Source organism: Hippopotamus amphibius, chromosome 8 (genome assembly GCF_030028045.1).
Source record: "Hippopotamus amphibius kiboko isolate mHipAmp2 chromosome 8, mHipAmp2.hap2, whole genome shotgun sequence".
NCBI lineage: Eukaryota > Metazoa > Chordata > Mammalia > Artiodactyla > Hippopotamidae > Hippopotamus > Hippopotamus amphibius.
Genome location: NC_080193.1, coordinates 147,039,487 through 147,046,003, shown reverse-complemented (window position 1 = coordinate 147,046,003; position 6,517 = coordinate 147,039,487).

Below are 6,517 nucleotides of genomic sequence, written 5' to 3'. Positions count from 1 at the left end.
TCCCGCGTTTTCTTTTAGAAGCTTAATTGTTTAAGCATTCACATTTAGATCGATGATGGATCACCAGTTGTCTTATGAATATTGTGGTAGAGGCTCAGAGCTCATTTTTTCCTATGGATACCCAGTAGACCATCACCGTTTATAGAAAGATCCATCATCTTTCCACTGAGCTGGAGAAGAGTCCCTGTTATAAACCAAGTGACTGTATATGTGAGGATCTGTTCTGGACTCTTTTCTATCCCACTTAGTCTATTTCTTTTTCTTTCTTTTCTTTTCTTTTTCTTTTTCTTTTTCTTCTTCCTTTTTTTTTTTTTTTTTTTTTTGACATATGGGATCTTTGTTCCCTGACCAGGGATGGCACTCGTGCCTCCTATATTGGAAGCACAGAGTCTTAACCACTGGACCACCAAGGAAGTCCCTATTTCCCTATCCTTGAATCAACATCACAGTTCAAACAACAGGATGAACTCACTTGCCTTAATTCACATATATACAACACTTCATCCAGTAGCTGTTGAATGCATATTCCTTCCATGTGCATGTAGGATGTTAAACAAAATAGACCTTATCCTGGGCTGTAAAGTCTCAACAAATTTCAAAGGATTGAAATCATACAAGTGTGTCTCTCTGAATTAAACTAAAACTCAAAAACAGGAAAACTACCAGAAAGCCTCCAAGTACTTGGAAATTAAATATCACACTTCTAAATAATCAATAGGTCAAATAGTAAATCACAAGGGAAGTTGTAGTGAACAACAGTGAAAATATATCAAATGCTGTGGGATGCAGGTAAAGCAGTGCTTTGAGGAGAATTTATAGCTTTAGAAGAAAGGTTGAAAATTAATGCTCTAAGCTCCAACTCAAGAAGCTAGAAAAAGAACAACAAATTAAACCCAAAGTTGAGAGGAAATAAAAATAAAAGCAGAAATTAATGAAACAAAGTAAAAATCAGGGAAAATCAACCAAGCCAAAAGTTGTTTCTTTAAGAGGTTTTTTTTATGATTTTTTTTTTGTTTATTTTTTTTTATTTTTGGCTGTGTCAGGTCTTAGTTGTGGCACATGGGCTTCTCTCCAGTTGTGGTGTGCAGGTTTTCTCTTCTCTATTTGTGGTGCACGGGCTCCAGAGCACATGGGCTCTGTACTTTGTGGCACACGGCCTCTCTAGTTGAGGCGTGCAGGCTTAATAGTTGTGGCACACTGGCTTAGTTGCCCTGCAGCATGTGGGATCTTAATTCCCTGACCAGGGATCCAATCTGAGTCCCCTGCATTGGAAGATGGATTCTTTACCACTGGACCACCAGGGAGGTCCCAAAAGTCGGTTCTTGAAGAAATTAATAGAATGGATTAAACTGCTGGAAAGAATGAACAAAAAAAATAAAACACAAGTTCCAGTGTCAGGAATGAAAAACAGGACATCATCTCAGATACTACAAACATTAAAAAGGTAATAAGAGGATAGTATGAACAATTTTATGACAGTAATTTGAAATTTAAATGAAACAATTTACCAAAACTGACACTAGAAGCAATAGAAAATCTAGGTAGTCCTAAAACAATTAAATAAATTTGATTCCTAATTTAAAATCTTCCCACAAAGAAAATTCTAGGATCAGATGATTTCATTGAGGAATTCCTTTAAACAGTTGAAGAAATATCTCCGACCTTACGCAAACCGGCACAGAGAAGAAAGAATGAGGGAATATTTCCCATCTCATTTTGTGAGGCCAACATAACGTTGATACTGACACCTGTCAGGAAGCTATTGAACCTCCGTCTGCCTTGGCCTCCCCATCTGTCGCACAGAGAAATAGTAATACCCACATTTTGTGGACTGAATTCATTAATCCATGTGTAAAAGTGCTTGTCATGTAATAATTGCTCAGTAATTGTTAGCTGTTTTTTCAGAAAAGCTCTAAAACGTGAGTGTGCATTTTAGTGCAGTCTTTAATGCAGAGTCTGGAGCAGGATAGAGTCTGCTTCTAGCATTTCTGAAGAGCACTAAGGTTTGGGATTCCCTGTATTTTATAGATGGAAATATGGAAGCTCAGGATGGGAAAGGGACGTGCTAAAGGAGTCGGTGCGGGACTGGGCACAGGCAGATTGTGACCACCACCCCACCCCACCCCACCCCCCCCACCCCCTGCCACCTCCCCCCACCCCCCACCCCCGTCCCTGGGCCCGTGGAATGTGCCTCCCACAGGAGAAGAACCTCTGCTCCCCTGCTGTGTGGCCTCAGGCAGTTTCCCGCCCTACTCACAGCCTGTTTCCTCCTATACAAAATAGGATCCCATTTTCCTTCTTTTTTTTATAATAAATAAATTTATTTGTTTATTTATTTATTTTTGGCTGTGCTGGGTGTTCGTTGCTGCGCGTGGGCTTTCTCTAGTTGCGGCGAGTGGGGGCTAGTCTTTGTTGTGGTGTGCAGGCTGCACATTGCAGTGGCTTCACTTGTTGCGGAGCACGGGCTCTAGGTGTGAGGGCTTCAGTAGCTGTGGCGCACGGGCTTCGTTGCTCTGCGGCATGTGGGATCTTCCCAGACCAGGGATCAAACCCGTGTCCCCTGCGTTGGCAGGTGGATTCTTACCCACGGCGCCCCCAGGGACGTCCCAGGATCCCGTTTTCTACTTCCTTTCTCCTGGGGAGCATGGATGGGTGTGGAAAGACTCACGGGCCCTGACGTGGGAGTGACAGATGTGTCTGTTTAGCACGGCCCCTTTCGTACGGGGCTGCCGGGCCTGGATCCAGTCATGCCTGAACCAGTAGACCTCTCCCCAGACATTTTATTTTACTATTACTTTTCTGAATAGAACTTTTTAAGATATTTATTTATTTGGTTGCGCTGGGTCTTAGTTGCAGCACAAGGGCTCCTTGATTGAAGCTTGTGAGCGCCCAGCTGCAGCATGTGTGTGGCATCTAGTTCCCTGACCAGGGATCGAGCCCGGGCCCCTGCGTTGGGAGCAGAGTCTTATCCACTGCGCCACCAGCGAAGTCCCACCCCGGGCATTTTAGACCGGCTCAAAGCCATGTCTTGGGATATTCACTACGGATCCCGAGGACCATGAGGAACGGGAAACAGCCCAAGTGCTATATAACGGGGAGGTCAAGCCCATCTGGGGTACCCAGACCGTAGGCTCTAATCCAGACCTCAGAGAGCCTGGGTCAGGCTGGAGTCAGCTGAGACCCTGCTGTCCCCCGAGGACTGGCGGAGGCTGAACTGGTGGACCCAGTCCCCGCCCCCAGCCCCTCTGCAGGTCTCCTGCTCTCTGCCCTTGTCTTTGGTCCGACCCCTCTGCCTGCACTGCTCTTGACTCAGTGGGCCCCTGGTTGCTGAGGAGCCTTCTGAGTGCCAACACCAGCCCAAACTGGCTTGAGCACAGGGAGCTTTGCTGATTTATGTGACTAAATTGTCCAGGGAGGCACTGGTTTCAGGCATGGCTGGATCCAGGGGTCTCTCTTTCTTTCTGTGGGTCTGTCTGTGCTCCTTTGTCCCTGAGTGATTGCAGAGGAGGCCCACAGCTCCCTGTCTACACCACACAAGTTCAGTCTTTCCCAGTGGAGAAAAAGCCAGTCTTTCCAGGGAGCTCCTGGGATGCCCTGGGGCCAGCCGCCTCTGTCTCGTGCCCACCTCTGAACCAGCTGTGGCTGGAGACAGGCAGCTGCCGAGCTCTCGGGCCTGGTCTCCACACGTGGCTCTGAGCAGGGTGCGGGGGGGAGGGTGGGGCTCGCAGGCCCCTGTGGGGGGGCCGGGGGGAGGCTGTTGGCTTTCCATCAAAACCTGCTCAAGTCCACTGTCTGGGTCAGTTTGGGGAGCAGAGGAGTCCATAACCCAGTGACACCAGATTCAGAAAGTGAGTGGCAGGATCTAGCTCGACGTGGACGGGGCTCCTGCCTGGTCCGCGTTGGGCCGCGTAGAGGGACAGGCGCAGGGGGTGCTGTCCCCCCCCCAGAGCAAACGCCCAGGCCCCTGGAACACCCTGTCCGCAGCCACCTCCGGAGCCTGTGCGGGCCTCTCCCGAGCCTGGCCCTGGAGGGGCCCGAGCAGCCGGAGTGGACGGGTGTGGACGTGTGGGGCTGCACGTGGCGCCTCTGGCCCGCAGGGCTTGCTCTGGGCTCCAGCGAGGCTCTTGGCAGGAGGCTGGCTTCCTGGTGGGTCTGAGCCTTGCACCCCCTTGTGAGCAGCCTGCATGGTTTATTGGCTCACTGGGCCCCTCCTGTGTCCAGGGAGCCAGGGGCCCGCAGGGCCAGCCTTCAGCACAGCCTCTTCCTTCTCCCTTCACAATGTATCCCAAGAGCCACTTCTGCCTCCTCTGCTGCTAGCACCGCGGCGCAGGCCACCACCGCCGCCACCTCTCCAGTCCAGCCTGTGCACGGGGACAGTGTCCTTTCAAAACCAACCAGACACAGCAGCGCAGGGCCCCGCCCCTGCCTGTTCCTGGGGCTGATTGCTGATCCTCAGACACCAAACACACACACTTGTGCTGCAGGGCCTTTGCACGGGCTGCTCCTTCTTCCCTAGGTGGTCACAGCGCTGCTCACGTGTCCCTTCCTCAGACAGGCCCCCTCCCGCCCCTGCCTCTCCTTTCACCTCAGCTAAAATCTTCCCACCCCTCTGTGCCCTGCAGGTCCCTCCAGGGGCAGCTGAGAACAAGGTGGGCCCCCGGGGATGTGATACACTCTTCCCCTCGCACACTCCCGTCTGCCCTCTCGGGAGTCCAAACCATCCCTGACGGTAGGCGTTCATATGTATCATTTTTTGGTGTGTTCTGCTTCCCTCTGGGCAGCCCTCCGCCTCGGCCTCCCTCCTCTTCGCAGGCTCTCCCGGGCCCCTGGGCGGGCGCCTGTGCTGAGCACGCGTGTGGATGCAGTGGACAGCGGGGGCTGCTGCGACTGTGGCCCCGCCCCTTGCAGTGGGTCCCCCGAGTCACCTGCTCTGTGGGGGGCGGGTTTGTTCTAAACCCCGAGCCCGCCTGGCCCTTCCCTCCTGAGGGCCGGGGTGTCTGCCAGGCCGTCAGCGAGGACATTGCGATGGGACGAGCAGAAAGCCAGTCTCGACAGGACAGGGACGTAAGCTCTCACCTCCTGGAGGGACGTCAGAGCCTCAGAGAAGACGGAGGAGGGCGCCGGCCTCGCCAAGCACCAGCCCCTCTGCGTCGGTGGAAGCTGAAGCAGCGGGGGAGACGCGGGATCCTGACCCAAAATGTATGGTGTCCTTGACCCCTGGAGATGTTTAGAGAATCCCAGGAGCGGGAGCTAATGACGTTCTCGTGTGGCCGTCCGTCGTACCCCTCGCCGCTCGGCCCAGGCGCCGGCGAGGTGCCCGCAGATCAGAGTGCCCGGGGCAGCCTCGGGGGTGACACGCAGGGTCTCCCCTCGGGCTTCTGCGGCCCCCACCCCCGGGAGTAAGAGGTGGGAGCTGCACCTCAACTCACCGCAGGGAGGGGTCCCACTGGTGCCACGGGGGCCCGTGACCCTCCCTGTCCCCTCGGCAGAGCTGTGTGCGCAGAGGCGGGGGCACGGGCCCCTGGGGGGGGGCTCTGTCGGTTCCCCGCTCTTCCAGTGGCCTGGCGGTCCGGCGGGGACGGACGTCCAGAGGGGGCCTGGGGGACAGAGGCAGCACCTCCGAGCTCCGGGGGCGGAGGGCTGGGGGGCTGTCGGCCGCCTGTGCCCAGCGCTCTCCCGGGCCCGGCCCCTCCCCGCTTATCTTTCACCAGAAGCTCACTCTTCCCGGGGAATCAGAGCCCAGGCAGCAGGGTTTTGTATAAACTTGGACGAGAGCGAGATAAACAACCTGGGAGCCCGCACGACGGAGGACAGAGCGGCCGGGAAAGGGTCCACGTGCCCGGCTTTGAGCCCCCGCCTGGTCCCGTGGCGGCTGGAAGGGTGGGCTCCAGGCTGGTGCGGCCTCACGTCCTGGACCCCCTGGTCCAGCCACATCCCGCCTGCCACCATCGCCTGCCCCTCTGGCCGCACCCTGGGTGTTATAAAGTGACATCGTGTCCATCTGAGCGGTGAACGGGGGGGCATCGCCCATCCGTCAGCAGGAGCCGGTGGGGCCACGCACCTTCCCAGCTGGTGGTCCCTGCAGAGGACGTGCTCGTTTTCTGCAGCGTGACTTCTTTTTCTCATTGGTTTGTCCGTATTCTTTATATTCTGGGTATTAATCCTTTGACAGCAAACGCTTCCCCCAGGCTGTCCCTTCAAGCCTCCATTCTTAGCGGCTTCAGAACGCGTGGGCCCGGCCCTGCCCACCCCGCGCTCCTAAGCCTGCTGCCCAGGCTTTGTTCCTGGCCTGCTGGTGTGCTTTTTAAAATCCATTTTTGTGAGTGTTAAAAAGACGTTCTTTTTCTTCCCCAAATCGGGCTGCCAGTGGGTCCAGCGTTTCCTGCTGGAGAGACCTGTGCTTCTCTAGGACTTTAAACCCAAGGCCGAAGTCAGGTCTGAGGCTGTGTGTCTCAGACCGGCCCCGGCTTCATCCCGTGCCCTTCCCGCTACATTATTATCGGTGTTGACACCTGGC